The sequence below is a fragment of the Hippocampus zosterae genome, chromosome 12 (assembly GCF_025434085.1).
Source record: "Hippocampus zosterae strain Florida chromosome 12, ASM2543408v3, whole genome shotgun sequence".
Taxonomy (NCBI): Eukaryota; Metazoa; Chordata; class Actinopteri; order Syngnathiformes; family Syngnathidae; genus Hippocampus; species Hippocampus zosterae.
The window spans coordinates 23,429,520-23,449,713 of NC_067462.1; the positions used below are offsets into that span (position 1 = coordinate 23,429,520).

The 20,194-nt window shown below is 50.7% G+C and overlaps 34 non-coding genes across 34 annotated transcripts in view; all 34 read right to left on the bottom strand.

Moving 5' to 3' along the window:
* Nucleotides 1–399: 399 nt before the first annotated feature.
* On the bottom strand, nt 400–518 carry LOC127612309 (5S ribosomal RNA). Its single transcript, XR_007965743.1, has one exon. It is a non-coding gene; the product is annotated as a 5S ribosomal RNA (ribosomal RNA).
* A 479-nt stretch (nt 519–997) lies between these two features.
* Nucleotides 998–1,116, bottom strand: LOC127612340 (5S ribosomal RNA). The gene has a single exon (XR_007965774.1). It is a non-coding gene; the product is annotated as a 5S ribosomal RNA (ribosomal RNA).
* Nucleotides 1,117–1,594: 478 nt separating this feature from the next.
* On the bottom strand, nt 1,595–1,713 carry LOC127612319 (5S ribosomal RNA). The gene has a single exon (XR_007965753.1). It is a non-coding gene; the product is annotated as a 5S ribosomal RNA (ribosomal RNA).
* A 480-nt stretch (nt 1,714–2,193) lies between these two features.
* LOC127612375 (5S ribosomal RNA) lies at nt 2,194–2,312 on the bottom strand. Its single transcript, XR_007965799.1, has one exon. It is a non-coding gene; the product is annotated as a 5S ribosomal RNA (ribosomal RNA).
* A 479-nt stretch (nt 2,313–2,791) lies between these two features.
* On the bottom strand, nt 2,792–2,910 carry LOC127612387 (5S ribosomal RNA). Its single transcript, XR_007965811.1, has one exon. It is a non-coding gene; the product is annotated as a 5S ribosomal RNA (ribosomal RNA).
* A 479-nt stretch (nt 2,911–3,389) lies between these two features.
* LOC127612353 (5S ribosomal RNA) lies at nt 3,390–3,508 on the bottom strand. Its single transcript, XR_007965787.1, has one exon. It is a non-coding gene; the product is annotated as a 5S ribosomal RNA (ribosomal RNA).
* A 479-nt stretch (nt 3,509–3,987) lies between these two features.
* Nucleotides 3,988–4,106, bottom strand: LOC127612390 (5S ribosomal RNA). The gene has a single exon (XR_007965813.1). It is a non-coding gene; the product is annotated as a 5S ribosomal RNA (ribosomal RNA).
* A 479-nt stretch (nt 4,107–4,585) lies between these two features.
* On the bottom strand, nt 4,586–4,704 carry LOC127612391 (5S ribosomal RNA). Its single transcript, XR_007965814.1, has one exon. It is a non-coding gene; the product is annotated as a 5S ribosomal RNA (ribosomal RNA).
* Nucleotides 4,705–5,183: 479 nt separating this feature from the next.
* LOC127612392 (5S ribosomal RNA) lies at nt 5,184–5,302 on the bottom strand. The gene has a single exon (XR_007965815.1). It is a non-coding gene; the product is annotated as a 5S ribosomal RNA (ribosomal RNA).
* Nucleotides 5,303–5,780: 478 nt separating this feature from the next.
* On the bottom strand, nt 5,781–5,899 carry LOC127612293 (5S ribosomal RNA). Its single transcript, XR_007965726.1, has one exon. It is a non-coding gene; the product is annotated as a 5S ribosomal RNA (ribosomal RNA).
* A 479-nt stretch (nt 5,900–6,378) lies between these two features.
* LOC127612231 (5S ribosomal RNA) lies at nt 6,379–6,497 on the bottom strand. Its single transcript, XR_007965665.1, has one exon. It is a non-coding gene; the product is annotated as a 5S ribosomal RNA (ribosomal RNA).
* A 478-nt stretch (nt 6,498–6,975) lies between these two features.
* On the bottom strand, nt 6,976–7,094 carry LOC127612393 (5S ribosomal RNA). Its single transcript, XR_007965816.1, has one exon. It is a non-coding gene; the product is annotated as a 5S ribosomal RNA (ribosomal RNA).
* Nucleotides 7,095–7,573: 479 nt separating this feature from the next.
* LOC127612258 (5S ribosomal RNA) lies at nt 7,574–7,692 on the bottom strand. The gene has a single exon (XR_007965691.1). It is a non-coding gene; the product is annotated as a 5S ribosomal RNA (ribosomal RNA).
* A 479-nt stretch (nt 7,693–8,171) lies between these two features.
* Nucleotides 8,172–8,290, bottom strand: LOC127612294 (5S ribosomal RNA). Its single transcript, XR_007965727.1, has one exon. It is a non-coding gene; the product is annotated as a 5S ribosomal RNA (ribosomal RNA).
* Nucleotides 8,291–8,770: 480 nt separating this feature from the next.
* On the bottom strand, nt 8,771–8,889 carry LOC127612394 (5S ribosomal RNA). Its single transcript, XR_007965818.1, has one exon. It is a non-coding gene; the product is annotated as a 5S ribosomal RNA (ribosomal RNA).
* Nucleotides 8,890–9,368: 479 nt separating this feature from the next.
* LOC127612395 (5S ribosomal RNA) lies at nt 9,369–9,487 on the bottom strand. Its single transcript, XR_007965819.1, has one exon. It is a non-coding gene; the product is annotated as a 5S ribosomal RNA (ribosomal RNA).
* Nucleotides 9,488–9,966: 479 nt separating this feature from the next.
* On the bottom strand, nt 9,967–10,085 carry LOC127612295 (5S ribosomal RNA). The gene has a single exon (XR_007965729.1). It is a non-coding gene; the product is annotated as a 5S ribosomal RNA (ribosomal RNA).
* Nucleotides 10,086–10,565: 480 nt separating this feature from the next.
* Nucleotides 10,566–10,684, bottom strand: LOC127612397 (5S ribosomal RNA). The gene has a single exon (XR_007965821.1). It is a non-coding gene; the product is annotated as a 5S ribosomal RNA (ribosomal RNA).
* A 479-nt stretch (nt 10,685–11,163) lies between these two features.
* On the bottom strand, nt 11,164–11,282 carry LOC127612398 (5S ribosomal RNA). The gene has a single exon (XR_007965822.1). It is a non-coding gene; the product is annotated as a 5S ribosomal RNA (ribosomal RNA).
* Nucleotides 11,283–11,762: 480 nt separating this feature from the next.
* Nucleotides 11,763–11,881, bottom strand: LOC127612341 (5S ribosomal RNA). The gene has a single exon (XR_007965775.1). It is a non-coding gene; the product is annotated as a 5S ribosomal RNA (ribosomal RNA).
* A 479-nt stretch (nt 11,882–12,360) lies between these two features.
* On the bottom strand, nt 12,361–12,479 carry LOC127612296 (5S ribosomal RNA). Its single transcript, XR_007965730.1, has one exon. It is a non-coding gene; the product is annotated as a 5S ribosomal RNA (ribosomal RNA).
* Nucleotides 12,480–12,959: 480 nt separating this feature from the next.
* Nucleotides 12,960–13,078, bottom strand: LOC127612399 (5S ribosomal RNA). The gene has a single exon (XR_007965823.1). It is a non-coding gene; the product is annotated as a 5S ribosomal RNA (ribosomal RNA).
* Nucleotides 13,079–13,557: 479 nt separating this feature from the next.
* On the bottom strand, nt 13,558–13,676 carry LOC127612401 (5S ribosomal RNA). Its single transcript, XR_007965824.1, has one exon. It is a non-coding gene; the product is annotated as a 5S ribosomal RNA (ribosomal RNA).
* A 480-nt stretch (nt 13,677–14,156) lies between these two features.
* On the bottom strand, nt 14,157–14,275 carry LOC127612342 (5S ribosomal RNA). Its single transcript, XR_007965776.1, has one exon. It is a non-coding gene; the product is annotated as a 5S ribosomal RNA (ribosomal RNA).
* Nucleotides 14,276–14,754: 479 nt separating this feature from the next.
* On the bottom strand, nt 14,755–14,873 carry LOC127612402 (5S ribosomal RNA). Its single transcript, XR_007965825.1, has one exon. It is a non-coding gene; the product is annotated as a 5S ribosomal RNA (ribosomal RNA).
* Nucleotides 14,874–15,352: 479 nt separating this feature from the next.
* LOC127612297 (5S ribosomal RNA) lies at nt 15,353–15,471 on the bottom strand. The gene has a single exon (XR_007965731.1). It is a non-coding gene; the product is annotated as a 5S ribosomal RNA (ribosomal RNA).
* Nucleotides 15,472–15,950: 479 nt separating this feature from the next.
* LOC127612232 (5S ribosomal RNA) lies at nt 15,951–16,069 on the bottom strand. Its single transcript, XR_007965666.1, has one exon. It is a non-coding gene; the product is annotated as a 5S ribosomal RNA (ribosomal RNA).
* A 480-nt stretch (nt 16,070–16,549) lies between these two features.
* On the bottom strand, nt 16,550–16,668 carry LOC127612403 (5S ribosomal RNA). Its single transcript, XR_007965826.1, has one exon. It is a non-coding gene; the product is annotated as a 5S ribosomal RNA (ribosomal RNA).
* A 479-nt stretch (nt 16,669–17,147) lies between these two features.
* On the bottom strand, nt 17,148–17,266 carry LOC127612404 (5S ribosomal RNA). The gene has a single exon (XR_007965827.1). It is a non-coding gene; the product is annotated as a 5S ribosomal RNA (ribosomal RNA).
* Nucleotides 17,267–17,745: 479 nt separating this feature from the next.
* LOC127612326 (5S ribosomal RNA) lies at nt 17,746–17,864 on the bottom strand. Its single transcript, XR_007965759.1, has one exon. It is a non-coding gene; the product is annotated as a 5S ribosomal RNA (ribosomal RNA).
* Nucleotides 17,865–18,343: 479 nt separating this feature from the next.
* LOC127612405 (5S ribosomal RNA) lies at nt 18,344–18,462 on the bottom strand. Its single transcript, XR_007965829.1, has one exon. It is a non-coding gene; the product is annotated as a 5S ribosomal RNA (ribosomal RNA).
* Nucleotides 18,463–18,941: 479 nt separating this feature from the next.
* Nucleotides 18,942–19,060, bottom strand: LOC127612298 (5S ribosomal RNA). The gene has a single exon (XR_007965732.1). It is a non-coding gene; the product is annotated as a 5S ribosomal RNA (ribosomal RNA).
* Nucleotides 19,061–19,539: 479 nt separating this feature from the next.
* Nucleotides 19,540–19,658, bottom strand: LOC127612344 (5S ribosomal RNA). Its single transcript, XR_007965778.1, has one exon. It is a non-coding gene; the product is annotated as a 5S ribosomal RNA (ribosomal RNA).
* Nucleotides 19,659–20,136: 478 nt separating this feature from the next.
* The window catches only part of LOC127612269 (5S ribosomal RNA), a 119-nt gene continuing 61 nt past the window's right edge, over nt 20,137–20,194 (bottom strand). Inside the window, exon 1 of the ribosomal RNA XR_007965702.1 lies at nt 20,137–20,194. This exon is cut by the window's right edge and continues 61 nt beyond it. This is a non-coding gene — a ribosomal RNA (5S ribosomal RNA).

Sequence of the window (20,194 nt, forward strand, 5' to 3'; positions counted from 1 at the left end):
TTCATTTAATAAACCTCCTCCGGAGTGCACAAAGGAGGGGCCCGCTCCCGTGGTGGTTTGAGCGCGCAGCCTGTCAGGCTCGCATACGGTCCTCTGCGAACACGCAGAGGCTGTACTTGATGTCTGTTGCAAAAGTTGGCTTTTCCAGTGGAGGTGCAAAAGCATCCAGCAGGCGGAAAGCCCAAGCTGCTTCATGTCCAACTGCTATCATTACCGATCCACGTGCAGACGGCTCCCTCTGTTGGACATTAATTTTATTCCAAAGAGACGTTGATCTGTCAAATCAACGTGAAGGAAACGATTTCAAACCACAGGATAAGTGAAAGTTGAATGACGAATGAATGCCAAAATTTTTGGAAAGAGCAGTGAATCGTGTTGTGAATTGGAGGTGGGTGCAAAAGCTTACAGCACCTGGTATTCCCAGGCGGTCTCCCATCCAAGTACTAACCAGGCCCGACCCTGCTTAGCTTCCAAGATCGGACGAGATCGGGCGTTCTCAGGGTAGTAAGGCCGTAAGCGAGGGAAAACGCGAAAATTGTCCTCTTTATAGCAGACAGGGCACTTCTGGGTCGGGGGTGGAGTAGTGGGGTGATTTTTTTTCATTTAATAAACCTCCTCCGGAGTGCACAAAGGAGGGGCCCGCTCCCGTGGTGGTTTGAGCGCGCAGCCTGTCAGGCTCGCATACGGTCCTCTGCGAACACGCAGAGGCTGTACTTGATGTCTGTTGCAAAAGTTGGCTTTTCCAGTGGAGGTGCAAAAGCATCCAGCAGGCGGAAAGCCCAAGCTGCTTCATGTCCAACTGCTATCATTACCGATCCACGTGCAGACGGCTCCCTCTGTTGGACATTAATTTTATTCCAAAGAGACGTTGATCTGTCAAATCAACGTGAAGGAAACGATTTCAAACCACAGGATAAGTGAAAGTTGAATGACTAATGAAAGCCAAAATTTTGGGAAAGAGCAGTGAATCGTGTTGAGAATTGGAGGTGGGTGCAAAAGCTTAGGGCACCTGGTATTCCCAGGCGGTCTCCCATCCAAGTACTAACCAGGCCCGACCCTGCTTAGCTTCCGAGATCGGACGAGATCGGGCGTTCTCAGGGTAGTATGGCCGTAAGGGAGGGAAAACGTGAAAATTGTCCCCTTTATAGCAGACAGGGCACTTGCGGGTCGGGGATAGAGTAGTGGGGTGATTTTTTTTTCATTTAATGACCTCCTCCCGAGAGCACGAAGGAGGGGCCCGCTCCCGTGGTGGTTGGAGCGCGCAGCCTGTCAGGCTCGCATACGGTCCTCTGCGAGCACGCAGAGGCTGTACTTGATGTCTGTTGCAAAAGTTGGCTTTTCCAGTGGAGGTGCAAAAGCATCCAGCAGGCGGAAATCCCAAGCTGCTTCATGTCCATGTGCTATCATGACCGACCCCGTGCAGACGGCTCCCTCTGTTGGACATTAATTTTATTCCAAAGAGACGTTGATCTGTCAAATCAACGTGAAGGAAACGATTTCAAACCACAGGATAAGTGAAAGTTGAAGGACGAATGAAAGCCAAAATTTTTGGAAAGAGCAGTGAATCGTGTTGAGAATTGGAGGTGGGTGCAAAAGCTTACAGCACCTGGTATTCCCAGGCGGTCTCCCATCCAAGTACTAACCAGGCCCGACGCTGCTTAGCTTCCGAGATCGGACGAGATCGGGCATTCTCAGGGTAGTATGGCCGTAAGCGAGGGAAAACGTGAAAATTGTCCCCTTTATAGCAGACAAGGCACTTGCGGGTCGGGGATGGAGTAGTGGGGTGATTTTTTTTTTCATTTAATGACCTCCTCCCGAGAGCACGAAGGAGGGGCCCGCTCCCGTGGTGGTTGGAGCGCGCAGCCTGTCAGGCTCGCATACGGTCCTCTGCGAGCGCGCAGATGCGGTATTTGATGTTTGTTGCAAAAGTGGGCTTTTCCAGTGGAGGTGCAAAGGCATCCAGCAGGCGGAAATCCCAAGCTGTTTCATGTCCAAGTGCTATCATGACCGATCCCCGTGCAGACGGCTCCCTCTGTTGGACATTAATTTTATTCCAAAGAGACGTTGATCTGTCAAATCAACGTGAAGGAAACGATTTCAAACCACAGGATAAGTGAAAGTTGAATGACTAATGAAAGCCAAAATTTTTGGAAAGAGCAGTGAATCGTGTGGAGAATTGGAGGTGGGTGCAAAAGCTTACAGCACCTGGTATTCCCAGGCGGTCTCCCATCCAAGTACTAACCAGGCCCGACCCTGCTTAGCTTCCGAGATCGGACGAGATCGGGCGTTCTCAGGGTAGTATGGCCGTAAGCGAGGGAAAAAGTGAAAATTGTCCCCTTTATAGCAGACACGGCACTTGCGGGTCGGGGATGGAGTAGTGGGGTGATTTTTTTTTCATTTAATGACCTCCTCCCGAGAGCACGAAGGAGGGGCCCGCTCCCGGGGTGGTTTGAGCGCGCAGCCTGTCAGGCTCGCATACGGTCCTCTGCGAGCGCGCAGATGCGGTATTTGATGTTTGTTGCAAAAGTGGGCTTTTCCAGTGGAGGTGCAAAGGCATCCAGCAGGCGGAAATCCCAAGCTGTTTCATGTCCAAGTGCTATCATGACCGATCCCCGTGCAGACGGCTCCCTCTGTTGGACATTAATTTTATTCCAAAGAGACGTTGATCTGTCAAATCAACGTGAAGGAAACGATTTCAAACCACAGGATAAGTGAAAGTTGAATGACGAATGAATGCCAAAATTTTTGGAAAGAGCAGTGAATCGTGTTGTGAATTGGAGGTGGGTGCAAAAGCTTACAGCACCTGGTATTCCCAGGCGGTCTCCCATCCAAGTACTAACCAGGCCCGACCCTGCTTAGCTTCCGAGATCGGACGAGATCGGGCGTTCTCAGGGTAGTATGGCCGTAAGCGAGGGAAAACGCGAAAATTGTCCTCTTTATAGCAGACAGGGCACTTCTGGGTCGGGGGTGGAGTAGTGGGGTGATTTTTTTTCATTTAATAAACCTCCTCCGGAGTGCACAAAGGAGGGGCCCGCTCCCGTGGTGGTTTGAGCGCGCAGCCTGTCAGGCTCGCATACGGTCCTCTGCGAACACGCAGAGGCTGTACTTGATGTCTGTTGCAAAAGTTGGCTTTTCCAGTGGAGGTGCAAAAGCATCCAGCAGGCGGAAAGCCCAAGCTGCTTCATGTCCAACTGCTATCATTACCGATCCACGTGCAGACGGCTCCCTCTGTTGGACATTAATTTTATTCCAAAGAGACGTTGATCTGTCAAATCAACGTGAAGGAAACGATTTCAAACCACAGGATAAGTGAAAGTTGAATGACTAATGAAAGCCAAAATTTTTGGAAAGAGCAGTGAATCGTGTTGAGAATTGGAGGTGGGTGCAAAAGCTTAGGGCACCTGGTATTCCCAGGCGGTCTCCCATCCGAGTACTAACCAGGCCCGACCCTGCTTAGCTTCCGAGATCGGACGAGATCGGGCGTTCTCAGGGTAGTATGGCCGTAAGGGAGGGAAAACGTGAAAATTGTCCCCTTTATAGCAGACAGGGCACTTGCGGGTCGGGGATGGAGTAGTGGGGTGATTTTTTTTTCATTTAATGACCTCCTCCCGAGAGCACGAAGGAGGGGCCCGCTCCCGGGGTGGTTTGAGCGCGCAGCCTGTCAGGCTCGCATACGGTCCTCTGCGAGCGCGCAGATGCGGTATTTGATGTTTGTTGCAAAAGTGGGCTTTTCCAGTGGAGGTGCAAAGGCATCCAGCAGGCGGAAATCCCAAGCTGTTTCATGTCCAAGTGCTATCATGACCGATCCCCGTGCAGACGGCTCCCTCTGTTGGACATTAATTTTATTCCAAAGAGACGTTGATCTGTCAAATCAACGTGAAGGAAACGATTTCAAACCACAGGATAAGTGAAAGTTGAATGACTAATGAAAGCCAAAATTTTTGGAAAGAGCAGTGAATCGTGTGGAGAATTGGAGGTGGGTGCAAAAGCTTACAGCACCTGGTATTCCCAGGCGGTCTCCCATCCAAGTACTAACCAGGCCCGACCCTGCTTAGCTTCCGAGATCGGACGAGATCGGGCGTTCTCAGGGTAGTATGGCCGTAAGCGAGGGAAAAAGTGAAAATTGTCCCCTTTATAGCAGACACGGCACTTGCGGGTCGGGGATGGAGTAGTGGGGTGATTTTTTTTTCATTTAATGACCTCCTCCCGAGAGCACGAAGGAGGGGCCCGCTCCCGGGGTGGTTTGAGCGCGCAGCCTGTCAGGCTCGCATACGGTCCTCTGCGAGCGCGCAGATGCGGTATTTGATGTTTGTTGCAAAAGTGGGCTTTTCCAGTGGAGGTGCAAAGGCATCCAGCAGGCGGAAATCCCAAGCTGTTTCATGTCCAAGTGCTATCATGACCGATCCCCGTGCAGACGGCTCCCTCTGTTGGACATTAATTTTATTCCAAAGAGACGTTGATCTGTCAAATCAACGTGAAGGAAACGATTTCAAACCACAGGATAAGTAAAAGTTGAATGACGAATGAATGCCAAAATTTTTGGAAAGAGCAGTGAATCGTGTTGAGAATTGGAGGTGGGTACAAAAGCTTACAGCACCTGGTATTCCCAGGCGGTCTCCCATCCAAGTACTAACCAGGCCCGACCCTGCTTAGCTTCCGAGATCGGACGAGATCGGGCGTTCTCAGGGTAGTATGGCCGTAAGCGAGGGAAAACGCGAAAATTGTCCTCTTTATAGCAGACAGGGCACTTCTGGGTCGGGGGTGGAGTAGTGGGGTGATTTTTTTTCATTTAATAAACCTCCTCCGGAGTGCACAAAGGAGGGGCCCGCTCCCGTGGTGGTTTGAGCGCGCAGCCTGTCAGGCTCGCATACGGTCCTCTGCGAACACGCAGAGGCTGTACTTGATGTCTGTTGCAAAAGTTGGCTTTTCCAGTGGAGGTGCAAAAGCATCCAGCAGGCGGAAAGCCCAAGCTGCTTCATGTCCAACTGCTATCATTACCGATCCACGTGCAGACGGCTCCCTCTGTTGGACATTAATTTTATTCCAAAGAGACGTTGATCTGTCAAATCAACGTGAAGGAAACGATTTCAAACCACAGGATAAGTGAAAGTTGAATGACTAATGAAAGCCAAAATTTTTGGAAAGAGCAGTGAATCGTGTTGAGAATTGGAGGTGGGTTCAAAAGCTTACAGCACCTGGTATTCCCAGGCGGTCTCCCATCCAAGTACTAACCAGGCCCGACCCTGCTTAGCTTCCGAGATCGGACGAGATCGGGCGTTCTCAGGGTAGTATGGCCGTAAGCGAGGGAAAACGTGAAAATTGTCCCCTTTATAGCAGACAGGGCACTTGCGGGTCGGGGATAGAGTAGTGGGGTGATTTTTTTTCATTTAATGACCTCCTCCCGAGAGCACGAAGGAGGGGCCCGCTCCCGTGGTGGTTGGAGCGCGCAGCCTGTCAGGCTCGCATACGGTCCTCTGCGAGCACGCAGATGCGGTATTTGATGTTTGTTGCAAAAGTGGGCTTTTCCAGTGGAGGTGCAAAGGCATCCAGCAGGCGGAAATCCCAAGCTGTTTCATGTCCAAGTGCTATCATGACCGATCCCCGTGCAGACGGCTCCCTCTGTTGGACATTAATTTTATTCCAAAGAGACGTTGATCTGTCAAATCAACGTGAAGGAAACGATTTCAAACCACAGGATAAGTGAAAGTTGAATGACGAATGAATGCCAAAATTTTTGGAAAGAGCAGTGAATCGTGTTGAGAATTGGAGGTGGGTGCAAAAGTTTACAGCACCTGGTATTCCCAGGCGGTCTCCCATGCAAGTACTAACCAGGCCCGACCCTGCTTAGCTTCCGAGATCGGACGAGATCGGGCGTTCTCAGGGTAGTATGGCCGTAAGCGAGGGAAAACGCGAAAATTGTCCTCTTTATAGCAGACAGGGCACTTCTGGGTCGGGGGTGGAGTAGTGGGGTGATTTTTTTTCATTTAATAAACCTCCTCCGGAGTGCACAAAGGAGGGGCCCGCTCCCGTGGTGGTTTGAGCGCGCAGCCTGTCAGGCTCGCATACGGTCCTCTGCGAGCGCGCAGAGGCTGTACTTGATGTCTGTTGCAAAAGTGGGCTTTTCCAGTGGAGGTGCAAAGGCATCCAGCAGGCGGAAATCCCAAGCTGTTTCATGTCCAAGTGCTATCATTACCGATTCCCGTGCAGACGGCTCCCTCTGTTGGACATTAATTTTATTCCAAAGAGACGTTGATCTGTCAAATCAACGTGAAGGAAACGATTTCAAACCACAGGATAAGTGAAAGTTGAATGACGAATGAATGCCAAAATTTTTGGAAAGAGCAGTGAATCGTGTTGAGAATTGGAGGTGGGTGCAAAAGCTTACAGCACCTGGTATTCCCAGGCGGTCTCCCATCCAAGTACTAACCAGGCCCGACCCTGCTTAGCTTCCGAGATCAGACGAGATCGGGCGTTCTCAGGGTAGTATGGCCGTAAGCGAGGGAAAACGTGAAAATTGTCCCCTTTATAGCAGACAAGGCACTTGCGGGTCGGGGATGGAGTAGTAGGGTGATTTTTTTTTCATTTAATGACCTCCTCCCGAGAGCACGAAGGAGGGGCCCGCTCCCGTGGTGGTTTGAGCGCGCAGCCTGTCAGGCTCGCATACGGTCCTCTGCGAGCACGCAGATGCAGTATTTGATGTTTGTTGCAAAAGTGGGCTTTTCCAGTGGAGGTGCAAAGGCATCCAGCAGGCGGAAATCCCAAGCTGTTTCATGTCCAAGTGCTATCATGACCGACCCCGTGCAGACGGCTCCCTCTGTTGGACATTAATTTTATTCCAAAGAGACGTTGATCTGTCAAATCAACGTGAAGGAAACGATTTCAAACCACAGGATAAGTGAAAGTTGAATGACTAATGAAAGCCAAAATTTTTGGAAAGAGCAGTGAATCGTGTGGAGAATTGGAGGTGGGTGCAAAAGCTTACAGCACCTGGTATTCCCAGGCGGTCTCCCATCCAAGTACTAACCAGGCCCGACCCTGCTTAGCTTCCGAGATCGGACGAGATCGGGCGTTCTCAGGGTAGTATGGCCGTAAGCGAGGGAAAAAGTGAAAATTGTCCCCTTTATAGCAGACAGGGCACTTGCGGGTCGGGGATGGAGTAGTGGGGTGATTTTTTTTTCATTTAATGACCTCCTCCCGAGAGCACGAAGGAGGGGCCCGCTCCCGTGGTGGTTTGAGCGCGCAGCCTGTCAGGCTCGCATACGGTCCTCTGCGAGCACGCAGATGCAGTATTTGATGTTTGTTGCAAAAGTGGGCTTTTCCAGTGGAGGTGCAAAGGCATCCAGCAGGCGGAAATCCCAAGCTGCTTCATGTCCAAGTGCTATCATGACCGATCCCCGTGCAGATGGCTCCCTCTGTTGGACATTAATTTTATTCCAAAGAGACGTTGATCTGTCAAATCAACGTGAAGGAAACGATTTCAAACCACAGGATAAGTGAAAGTTGAATGACGAATGAATGCCAAAATTTTTGGAAAGAGCAGTGAATCGTGTTGAGAATTGGAGGTGGGTGCAAAAGCTTACAGCACCTGGTATTCCCAGGCGGTCTCCCATCCAAATACTAACCAGGCCCGACCCTGCTTAGCTTCCGAGATCGGACGAGATCGGGCGTTCTCAGGGTAGTATGGCCGTAAGCGAGGGAAAAAGTGAAAATTGTCCCCTTTATAGCAGACACGGCACTTGCGGGTCGGGGATGGAGTAGTGGGGTGATTTTTTTTTCATTTAATGACCTCCTCCCGAGAGCACGAAGGAGGGGCCCGCTCCCGGGGTGGTTTGAGCGCGCAGCCTGTCAGGCTCGCATACGGTCCTCTGCGAGCGCGCAGATGCGGTATTTGATGTTTGTTGCAAAAGTGGGCTTTTCCAGTGGAGGTGCAAAGGCATCCAGCAGGCGGAAATCCCAAGCTGTTTCATGTCCAAGTGCTATCATGACCGATCCCCGTGCAGACGGCTCCCTCTGTTGGACATTAATTTTATTCCAAAGAGACGTTGATCTGTCAAATCAACGTGAAGGAAACGATTTCAAACCACAGGATAAGTGAAATTTGAATGACGAATGAAAGCCAAAATTTTTGGAAAGAGCAGTGAATCGTGTTGAGAATTGGAGGTGGGTGCAAAAGCTTACAGCACCTGGTATTCCCAGGCGGTCTCCCATCCAAGTACTAACCAGGCCCTACGCTGCTTAGCTTCCGAGATCGGACGAGATCGGGCATTCTCAGGGTAGTATGGCCGTAAGCGAGGGAAAACGTGAAAATTGTCCCCTTTATAGCAGACAAGGCACTTGCGGGTCGGGGATGGAGTAGTGGGGTGATTTTTTTTTTCATTTAATGACCTCCTCCCGAGAGCACGAAGGAGGGGCCCGCTCCCGTGGTGGTTTGAGCGCGCAGCCTGTCAGGCTCGCATACGGTCCTCTGCGAGCGCGCAGAGGCTGTACTTGATGTCTGTTGCAAAAGTGGGCTTTTCCAGTGGAGGTGCAAAGGCATCCAGCAGGCGGAAATCCCAAGCTGTTTCATGTCCAAGTGCTATCATTACCGATTCCCGTGCAGACGGCTCCCTCTGTTGGACATTAATTTTATTCCAAAGAGACGTTGATCTGTCAAATCAACGTGAAGGAAACGATTTCAAACCACAGGATAAGTGAAAGTTGAATGACGAATGAATGCCAAAATTTTTGGAAAGAGCAGTGAATCGTGTTGAGAATTGGAGGTGGGTGCAAAAGCTTACAGCACCTGGTATTCCCAGGCGGTCTCCCATCCAAGTACTAACCAGGCCCGACCCTGCTTAGCTTCCGAGATCGGACGAGATCGGGCGTTCTCAGGGTAGTATGGCCGTAAGCGAGGGAAAAAGTGAAAATTGTCCCCTTTATAGCAGACAGGGCACTTGCGGGTCGGGGATGGAGTAGTGGGGTGATTTTTTTTTCATTTAATGACCTCCTCCCGAGAGCACGAAGGAGGGGCCCGCTCCCGTGGTGGTTTGAGCGCGCAGCCTGTCAGGCTCGCATACGGTCCTCTGCGAGCACGCAGATGCAGTATTTGATGTTTGTTGCAAAAGTGGGCTTTTCCAGTGGAGGTGCAAAGGCATCCAGCAGGCGGAAATCCCAAGCTGCTTCATGTCCAAGTGCTATCATGACCGATCCCCGTGCAGATGGCTCCCTCTGTTGGACATTAATTTTATTCCAAAGAGACGTTGATCTGTCAAATCAACGTGAAGGAAACGATTTCAAACCACAGGATAAGTGAAAGTTGAATGACGAATGAATGCCAAAATTTTTGGAAAGAGCAGTGAATCGTGTTGAGAATTGGAGGTGGGTGCAAAAGCTTACAGCACCTGGTATTCCCAGGCGGTCTCCCATCCAAGTACTAACCAGGCCCGACCCTGCTTAGCTTCCGAGATCGGACGAGATCGGGCGTTCTCAGGGTAGTATGGCCGTAAGCGAGGGAAAAAGTGAAAATTGTCCCCTTTATAGCAGACACGGCACTTGCGGGTCGGGGATGGAGTAGTGGGGTGATTTTTTTTTCATTTAATGACCTCCTCCCGAGAGCACGAAGGAGGGGCCCGCTCCCGGGGTGGTTTGAGCGCGCAGCCTGTCAGGCTCGCATACGGTCCTCTGCGAGCGCGCAGATGCGGTATTTGATGTTTATTGCAAAAGTGGGCTTTTCCAGTGGAGGTGCAAAGGCATCCAGCAGGCGGAAATCCCAAGCTGTTTCATGTCCAAGTGCTATCATGACCGATCCCCGTGCAGACGGCTCCCTCTGTTGGACATTAATTTTATTCCAAAGAGACGTTGATCTGTCAAATCAACGTGAAGGAAACGATTTCAAACCACAGGATAAGTGAAATTTGAATGACGAATGAAAGCCAAAATTTTTGGAAAGAGCAGTGAATCGTGTTGAGAATTGGAGGTGGGTGCAAAAGCTTACAGCACCTGGTATTCCCAGGCGGTCTCCCATCCAAGTACTAACCAGGCCCTACGCTGCTTAGCTTCCGAGATCGGACGAGATCGGGCATTCTCAGGGTAGTATGGCCGTAAGCGAGGGAAAACGTGAAAATTGTCCCCTTTATAGCAGACAAGGCACTTGCGGGTCGGGGATGGAGTAGTGGGGTGATTTTTTTTTTCATTTAATGACCTCCTCCCGAGAGCACGAAGGAGGGGCCCGCTCCCGTGGTGGTTTGAGCGCGCAGCCTGTCAGGCTCGCATACGGTCCTCTGCGAGCGCGCAGAGGCTGTACTTGATGTCTGTTGCAAAAGTGGGCTTTTCCAGTGGAGGTGCAAAGGCATCCAGCAGGCGGAAATCCCAAGCTGTTTCATGTCCAAGTGCTATCATTACCGATTCCCGTGCAGACGGCTCCCTCTGTTGGACATTAATTTTATTCCAAAGAGACGTTGATCTGTCAAATCAACGTGAAGGAAACGATTTCAAACCACAGGATAAGTGAAAGTTGAATGACGAATGAATGCCAAAATTTTTGGAAAGAGCAGTGAATCGTGTTGAGAATTGGAGGTGGGTGCAAAAGCTTACAGCACCTGGTATTCCCAGGCGGTCTCCCATCCAAGTACTAACCAGGCCCGACCCTGCTTAGCTTCCGAGATCGGACGAGATCGGGCGTTCTCAGGGTAGTATGGCCGTAAGCGAGGGAAAAAGTGAAAATTGTCCCCTTTATAGCAGACACGGCACTTGCGGGTCGGGGATGGAGTAGTGGGGTGATTTTTTTTTCATTTAATGACCTCCTCCCGAGAGCACGAAGGAGGGGCCCGCTCCCGGGGTGGTTTGAGCGCGCAGCCTGTCAGGCTCGCATACGGTCCTCTGCGAGCGCGCAGATGCGGTATTTGATGTTTGTTGCAAAAGTGGGCTTTTCCAGTGGAGGTGCAAAGGCATCCAGCAGGCGGAAATCCCAAGCTGTTTCATGTCCAAGTGCTATCATGACCGATCCCCGTGCAGACGGCTCCCTCTGTTGGACATTAATTTTATTCCAAAGAGACGTTGATCTGTCAAATCAACGTGAAGGAAACGATTTCAAACCACAGGATAAGTGAAATTTGAATGACGAATGAATGCCAAAATTTTTGGAAAGAGCAGTGAATCGTGTTGTGAATTGGAGGTGGGTGCAAAAGCTTACAGCACCTGGTATTCCCAGGCGGTCTCCCATCCAAGTACTAACCAGGCCCGACCCTGCTTAGCTTCCGAGATCGGACGAGATCGGGCGTTCTCAGGGTAGTATGGCCGTAAGCGAGGGAAAACGCGAAAATTGTCCTCTTTATAGCAGACAGGGCACTTCTGGGTCGGGGGTGGAGTAGTGGGGTGATTTTTTTTTCATTTAATAAACCTCCTCCGGAGTGCACAAAGGAGGGGCCCGCTCCCGTGGTGGTTTGAGCGCGCAGCCTGTCAGGCTCGCATACGGTCCTGTGCGAACACGCAGAGGCTGTACTTGATGTCTGTTGCAAAAGTTGGCTTTTCCAGTGGAGGTGCAAAAGCATCCAGCAGGCGGAAAGCCCAAGCTGCTTCATGTCCATCTGCTATCATTACCGATCCACGTGCAGACGGCTCCCTCTGTTGGACATTAATTTTATTCCAAAGAGACGTTGATCTGTCAAATCAACGTGAAGGAAACGATTTCAAACCACAGGATAAGTGAAAGTTGAATGACTAATGAAAGCCAAAATTTTTGGAAAGAGCAGTGAATCGTGTTGAGAATTGGAGGTGGGTGCAAAAGCTTAGGGCACCTGGTATTCCCAGGCGGTCTCCCATCCAAGTACTAACCAGGCCCGACCCTGCTTAGCTTCCGAGATCGGACGAGATCGGGCGTTCTCAGGGTAGTATGGCCGTAAGGGAGGGAAAACGTGAAAATTGTCCCCTTTATAGCAGACAGGGCACTTGCGGGTCGGGGATAGAGTAGTGGGGTGATTTTTTTTTCATTTAATGACCTCCTCCCGAGAGCACGAAGGAGGGGCCCGCTCCCGTGGTGGTTGGAGCGCGCAGCCTGTCAGGCTCGCATACGGTCCTCTGCGAGCACGCAGATGCAGTATTTGATGTTTGTTGCAAAAGTGGGCTTTTCCAGTGGAGGTGCAAAGGCATCCAGCAGGCGGAAATCCCAAGCTGTTTCATGTCCAAGTGCTATCATGACCGATCCCCGTGCAGACGGCTCCCTCTGTTGGACATTAATTTTATTCCAAAGAGACGTTGATCTGTCAAATCAACGTGAAGGAAACGATTTCAAACCACAGGATAAGTGAAATTTGAATGACGAATGAAAGCCAAAATTTTTGGAAAGAGCAGTGAATCGTGTTGAGAATTGGAGGTGGGTGCAAAAGCTTACAGCACCTGGTATTCCCAGGCGGTCTCCCATCCAAGTACTAACCAGGCCCTACGCTGCTTAGCTTCCGAGATCGGACGAGATCGGGCATTCTCAGGGTAGTATGGCCGTAAGCGAGGGAAAACGTGAAAATTGTCCCCTTTATAGCAGACAAGGCACTTGCGGGTCGGGGATGGAGTAGTGGGGTGATTTTTTTTTTCATTTAATGACCTCCTCCCGAGAGCACGAAGGAGGGGCCCGCTCCCGTGGTGGTTTGAGCGCGCAGCCTGTCAGGCTCGCATACGGTCCTCTGCGAGCGCGCAGAGGCTGTACTTGATGTCTGTTGCAAAAGTGGGCTTTTCCAGTGGAGGTGCAAAGGCATCCAGCAGGCGGAAATCCCAAGCTGTTTCATGTCCAAGTGCTATCATTACCGATTCCCGTGCAGACGGCTCCCTCTGTTGGACATTAATTTTATTCCAAAGAGACGTTGATCTGTCAAATCAACGTGAAGGAAACGATTTCAAACCACAGGATAAGTGAAAGTTGAATGACGAATGAATGCCAAAATTTTTGGAAAGAGCAGTGAATCGTGTTGAGAATTGGAGGTGGGTGCAAAAGCTTACAGCACCTGGTATTCCCAGGCGGTCTCCCATCCAAGTACTAACCAGGCCCGACCCTGCTTAGCTTCCGAGATCGGACGAGATCGGGCGTTCTCAGGGTAGTATGGCCGTAAGCGAGGGAAAAAGTGAAAATTGTCCCCTTTATAGCAGACACGGCACTTGCGGGTCGGGGATGGAGTAGTGGGGTGATTTTTTTTTCATTTAATGACCTCCTCCCGAGAGCACGAAGGAGGGGCCCGCTCCCGGGGTGGTTTGAGCGCGCAGCCTGTCAGGCTCGCATACGGTCCTCTGCGAGCGCGCAGATGCGGTATTTGATGTTTGTTGCAAAAGTGGGCTTTTCCAGTGGAGGTGCAAAGGCATCCAGCAGGCGGAAATCCCAAGCTGTTTCATGTCCAAGTGCTATCATGACCGATCCCCGTGCAGACGGCTCCCTCTGTTGGACATTAATTTTATTCCAAAGAGACGTTGATCTGTCAAATCAACGTGAAGGAAACGATTTCAAACCACAGGATAAGTGAAATTTGAATGACGAATGAATGCCAAAATTTTTGGAAAGAGCAGTGAATCGTGTTGTGAATTGGAGGTGGGTGCAAAAGCTTACAGCACCTGGTATTCCCAGGCGGTCTCCCATCCAAGTACTAACCAGGCCCGACCCTGCTTAGCTTCCGAGATCGGACGAGATCGGGCGTTCTCAGGGTAGTATGGCCGTAAGCGAGGTAAAACGCGAAAATTGTCCTCTTTATAGCAGACAGGGCACTTCTGGGTCGGGGGTGGAGTAGTGGGGTGATTTTTTTTTCATTTAATAAACCTCCTCCGGAGTGCACAAAGGAGGGGCCCGCTCCCGTGGTGGTTTGAGCGCGCAGCCTGTCAGGCTCGCATACGGTCCTGTGCGAACACGCAGAGGCTGTACTTGATGTCTGTTGCAAAAGTTGGCTTTTCCAGTGGAGGTGCAAAAGCATCCAGCAGGCGGAAAGCCCAAGCTGCTTCATGTCCATCTGCTATCATTACCGATCCACGTGCAGACGGCTCCCTCTGTTGGACATTAATTTTATTCCAAAGAGACGTTGATCTGTCAAATCAACGTGAAGGAAACGATTTCAAACCACAGGATAAGTGAAAGTTGAATGACTAATGAAAGCCAAAATTTTTGGAAAGAGCAGTGAATCGTGTTGAGAATTGGAGGTGGGTGCAAAAGCTTAGGGCACCTGGTATTCCCAGGCGGTCTCCCATCCAAGTACTAACCAGGCCCGACCCTGCTTAGCTTCCGAGATCGGACGAGATCGGGCGTTCTCAGGGTAGTATGGCCGTAAGGGAGGGAAAACGTGAAAATTGTCCCCTTTATAGCAGACAGGGCACTTGCGGGTCGGGGATAGAGTAGTGGGGTGATTTTTTTTTCATTTAATGACCTCCTCCCGAGAGCACGAAGGAGGGGCCCGCTCCCGTGGTGGTTGGAGCGCGCAGCCTGTCAGGCTCGCATACGGTCCTCTGCGAGCACGCAGATGCAGTATTTGATGTTTGTTGCAAAAGTGGGCTTTTCCAGTGGAGGTGCAAAGGCATCCAGCAGGCGGAAATCCCAAGCTGCTTCATGTCCAAGTGCTATCATGACCGATCCCCGTGCAGATGGCTCCCTCTGTTGGACATTAATTTTATTCCAAAGAGACGTTGATCTGTCAAATCAACGTGAAGGAAACGATTTCAAACCACAGGATAAGTGAAAGTTGAATGACGAATGAATGCCAAAATTTTTGGAAAGAGCAGTGAATCGTGTTGAGAATTGGAGGTGGGTGCAAAAGCTTACAGCACCTGGTATTCCCAGGCGGTCTCCCATCCAAGTACTAACCAGGCCCGACCCTGCTTAGCTTCCGAGATCGGACGAGATCGGGCGTTCTCAGGGTAGTATGGCCGTAAGCGAGGGAAAAAGTGAAAATTGTCCCCTTTATAGCAGACACGGCACTTGCGGGTCGGGGATGGAGTAGTGGGGTGATTTTTTTTTCATTTAATGACCTCCTCCCGAGAGCACGAAGGAGGGGCCCGCTCCCGGGGTGGTTTGAGCGCGCAGCCTGTCAGGCTCGCATACGGTCCTCTGCGAGCGCGCAGATGCGGTATTTGATGTTTGTTGCAAAAGTGGGCTTTTCCAGTGGAGGTGCAAAGGCATCCAGCAGGCGGAAATCCCAAGCTGTTTCATGTCCAAGTGCTATCATGACCGATCCCCGTGCAGACGGCTCCCTCTGTTGGACATTAATTTTATTCCAAAGAGACGTTGATCTGTCAAATCAACGTGAAGGAAACGATTTCAAACCACAGGATAAGTGAAATTTGAAGGACGAATGAAAGCCAAAATTTTTGGAAAGAGCAGTGAATCGTGTTGAGAATTGGAGGTGGGTGCAAAAGCTTACAGCACCTGGTATTCCCAGGCGGTCTCCCATCCAAGTACTAACCAGGCCCTACGCTGCTTAGCTTCCGAGATCGGACGAGATCGGGCATTCTCAGGGTAGTATGGCCGTAAGCGAGGGAAAACGTGAAAATTGTCCCCTTTATAGCAGACAAGGCACTTGCGGGTCGGGGATGGAGTAGTGGGGTGATTTTTTTTTCATTTAATGACCTCCTCCCGAGAGCACGAAGGAGGGGCCCGCTCCCGTGGTGGTTTGAGCGCGCAGCCTGTCAGGCTCGCATACGGTCCTCTGCGAGCGCGCAGATGCGGTATTTGATGTCTGTTGCAAAAGTGGGCTTTTCCAGTGGAGGTGCAAAGGCATCCAGCAGGCGGAAATCCCAAGCTGTTTCATGTCCAAGTGCTATCATTACCGATTCCCGTGCAGACGGCTCCCTCTGTTGGACATTAATTTTATTCCAAAGAGACGTTGATCTGTCAAATCAACGTGAAGGAAACGATTTCAAACCACAGGATAAGTGAAAGTTGAATGACGAATGAATGCCAAAATTTTTGGAAAGAGCAGTGAATCGTGTTGAGAATTGGAGGTGGGTGCAAAAGCTTACAGCACCTGGTATTCCCAGGCGGTCTCCCATCCAAGTACTAACCAGGCCCGACCCTGCTTAGCTTCCGAGATCAGACGAGATCGGGCGTTCTCAGGGTAGTATGGCCGTAAGCGAGGGAAAACGTGAAAATTGTCCCCTTTATAGCAGACAAGGCACTTGCGGGTCGGGGATGGAGTAGTGGGGTGATTTTTTTTTTCATTTAATGACCTCCTCCCGAGAGCACGAAGGAGGGGCCCGCTCCCGTGGTGGTTTGAGCGCGCAGCCTGTCAGGCTCGCATACGGTCCTCTGCGAGCACGCAGATGCAGTATTTGATGTTTGTTGCAAAAGTGGGCTTTTCCAGTGGAGGTGCAAAGGCATCCAGCAGGCGGAAATCCCAAGCTGTTTCATGTCCAAGTGCTATCATGACCGATCCCCGTGCAGACGGCTCCCTCTGTTGGACATTAATTTTATTCCAAAGAGACGTTGATCTGTCAAATCAACGTGAAGGAAACGATTTCAAACCACAGGATAAGTGAAAGTTGAATGACTAATGAAAGCCAAAATTTTTGGAAAGAGCAGTGAATCGTGTGGAGAATTGGAGGTGGGTGCAAAAGCTTACAGCACCTGGTATTCCCAGGCGGTCTCCCATCCAAGTACTAACCAGGCCCGACCCTGCTTAGCTTCCGAGATCGGACGAGATCGGGCGTTCTCAGGGTAGTATGGCCGTAAGCGAGGGAAAAAGTGAAAATTGTCCCCTTTATAGCAGACAGGGCACTTGCGGGTCGGGGATGGAGTAGTGGGGTGATTTTTTTTTCATTTAATGACCTCCTCCCGAGAGCACGAAGGAGGGGCCCGCTCCCGTGGTGGTTTGAGCGCGCAGCCTGTCAGGCTCGCATACGGTCCTCTGCGAGCACGCAGATGCAGTATTTGATGTTTGTTGCAAAAGTGGGCTTTTCCAGTGGAGGTGCAAAGGCATCCAGCAGGCGGAAATCCCAAGCTGCTACATGTCCAAGTGCTATCATGACCGATCCCAGTGCAGATGGCTCCCTCTGTTGGACATTAATTTTATTCCAAATAGACGTTGATCTGTCAAATCAACGTGAAGGAAACGATTTCAAACCACAGGATAAGTGAAAGTTGAATGACGAATGAATGCCAAAATTTTTGGAAAGAGCACTGAATCGTGTTGAGAATTGGAGGTGGGTGCAAAAGCTTACAGCACCTGGTATTCCCAGGCGGTCTCCCATCCAAGTACTAACCAGGCCCGACCCTGCTTAGCTTCCGAGATCGGACGAGATCGGGCGTTCTCAGGGTAGTATGGCCGTAAGCGAGGGAAAAAGTGAAAATTGTCCCCTTTATAGCAGACACGGCACTTGCGGGTCGGGGATGGAGTAGTGGGGTGATTTTTTTTTCATTTAATGACCTCCTCCCGAGAGCACGAAGGAGGGGCCCGCTCCCGGGGTGGTTTGAGCGCGCAGCCTGTCAGGCTCGCATACGGTCCTCTGCGAGCGCGCAGATGCGGTATTTGATGTTTGTTGCAAAAGTGGGCTTTTCCAGTGGAGGTGCAAAGGCATCCAGCAGGCGGAAATCCCAAGCTGTTTCATGTCCAAGTGCTATCATGACCGATCCCCGTGCAGACGGCTCCCTCTGTTGGACATTAATTTTATTCCAAAGAGACGTTGATCTGTCAAATCAACGTGAAGGAAACGATTTCAAACCACAGGATAAGTGAAATTTGAATGACGAATGAAAGCCAAAATTTTTGGAAAGAGCAGTGAATCGTGTTGAGAATTGGAGGTGGGTGCAAAAGCTTACAGCACCGGGTATTCCCAGGCGGTCTCCCATCCAAGTACTAACCAGGCCCTACGCTGCTTAGCTTCCGAGATCGGACGAGATCGGGCATTCTCAGGGTAGTATGGCCGTAAGCGAGGGAAAACGTGAAAATTGTCCCCTTTATAGCAGACAAGGCACTTGCGGGTCGGGGATGGAGTAGTGGGGTGATTTTTTTTTCATTTAATGACCTCCTCCCGAGAGCACGAAGGAGGGGCCCGCTCCCGTGGTGGTTTGAGCGCGCAGCCTGTCAGGCTCGCATACGGTCCTCTGCGAGCACGCAGATGCAGTATTTGATGTTTGTTGCAAAAGTGGGCTTTTCCAGTGGAGGTGCAAAGGCATCCAGCAGGCGGAAATCCCAAGCTGCTTCATGTCCAAGTGCTATCATGACCGATCCCAGTGCAGATGGCTCCCTCTGTTGGACATTAATTTTATTCCAAAGAGACGTTGATCTGTCAAATCAACGTGAAGGAAACGATTTCAAACCACAGGATAAGTGAAAGTTGAATGACGAATGAATGCCAAAATTTTTGGAAAGAGCAGTGAATCGTGTTGAGAATTGGAGGTGGGTGCAAAAGCTTACAGCACCTGGTATTCCCAGGCGGTCTCCCATCCAAGTACTAACCAGGCCCGACCCTGCTTAGCTTCCGAGATCGGACGAGATCGGGCGTTCTCAGGGTAGTATGGCCGTAAGCGAGGGAAAAAGTGAAAATTGTCCCCTTTATAGCAGACACGGCACTTGCGGGTCGGGGATGGAGTAGTGGGGTGATTTTTTTTTCATTTAATGACCTCCTCCCGAGAGCACGAAGGAGGGGCCCGCTCCCGGGGTGGTTTGAGCGCGCAGCCTGTCAGGCTCGCATACGGTCCTCTGCGAGCGCGCAGATGCGGTATTTGATGTTTGTTGCAAAAGTGGGCTTTTCCAGTGGAGGTGCAAAGGCATCCAGCAGGCGGAAATCCCAAGCTGTTTCATGTCCAAGTGCTATCATGACCGATCCCCGTGCAGACGGCTCCCTCTGTTGGACATTAATTTTATTCCAAAGAGACGTTGATCTGTCAAATCAACGTGAAGGAAACGATTTCAAACCACAGGATAAGTGAAATTTGAATGACGAATGAAAGCCAAAATTTTTGGAAAGAGCAGTGAATCGTGTTGAGAATTGGAGGTGGGTGCAAAAGCTTACAGCACCTGGTATTCCCAGGCGGTCTCCCATCCAAGTACTAACCAGGCCCTACGCTGCTTAGCTTCCGAGATCGGACGAGATCGGGCATTCTCAGGGTAGTATGGCCGTAAGCGAGGGAAAACGTGAAAATTGTCCCCTTTATAGCAGACAAGGCACTTGCGGGTCGGGGATGGAGTAGTGGGGTGATTTTTTTTTCATTTAATGACCTCCTCCCGAGAGCACGAAGGAGGGGCCCGCTCCCGTGGTGGTTTGAGCGCGCAGCCTGTCAGGCTCGCATACGGTCCTCTGCGAGCGCGCAGAGGCTGTACTTGATGTCTGTTGCAAAAGTGGGCTTTTCCAGTGGAGGTGCAAAGGCATCCAGCAGGCGGAAATCCCAAGCTGTTTCTTGTCCAAGTGCTATCATTACCGATTCCCGTGCAGACGGCTCCCTCTGTTGGACATTAATTTTATTCCAAAGAGACTTTGATCTGTCAAATCAACGTGAAGGAAACGATTTCAAACCACAGGATAAGTGAAAGTTGAATGACTAATGAAAGCCAAAATTTTTGGAAAGAGGAGTGAATCGTGTTGAGAATTGGAGGTGGGTGCAAAAGCTTACAGCACCTGGTATTCCCAGGCGGTCTCGCATCCAAGTACTAACCAGGCCCGACCCTGCTTAGCTTCCAAGATCGGACGAGATCGGGCGTTCTCAGGGTAGTATGGCCGTAAGCGAGGGAAAACGTGAAAATTGTCCCCTTTATAGCAGACAAGGCACTTGCGGGTCGGGGATGGAGTAGTGGGGTGATTTTTTTTCATTTAATGACCTCCTCCCGAGAGCACGAAGGAGGGGCCCGCTCCCGTGGTGGTTTGAGCGCGCAGCCTGTCAGGCTCGCATACGGTCCTCTGCGAGCACGCAGATGCGGTATTTGATGTTTGTTGCAAAAGTGGGCTTTTCCAGTGGAGGTGCAAAGGCATCCAGCAGGCAGAAATCCCAAGCTGCTTCATGTCCAAGTGCTATCATGACCGATCCCCGTGCAGACGGCTCCCTCTGTTGGACATTAATTTTATTCCAAAGAGACGTTGATCTGTCAAATCAACGTGAAGGAAACGATTTCAAACCACAGGATAAGTGAAAGTTGAATGACGAATGAATGCCAAAATTTTTGGAAAGAGCAGTGAATCGTGTTGAGAATTGGAGGTGGGTGCAAAAACTTACAGCACCTGGTATTCCCAGGCGGTCTCCCATCCAAGTACTAACCTGGCCCGA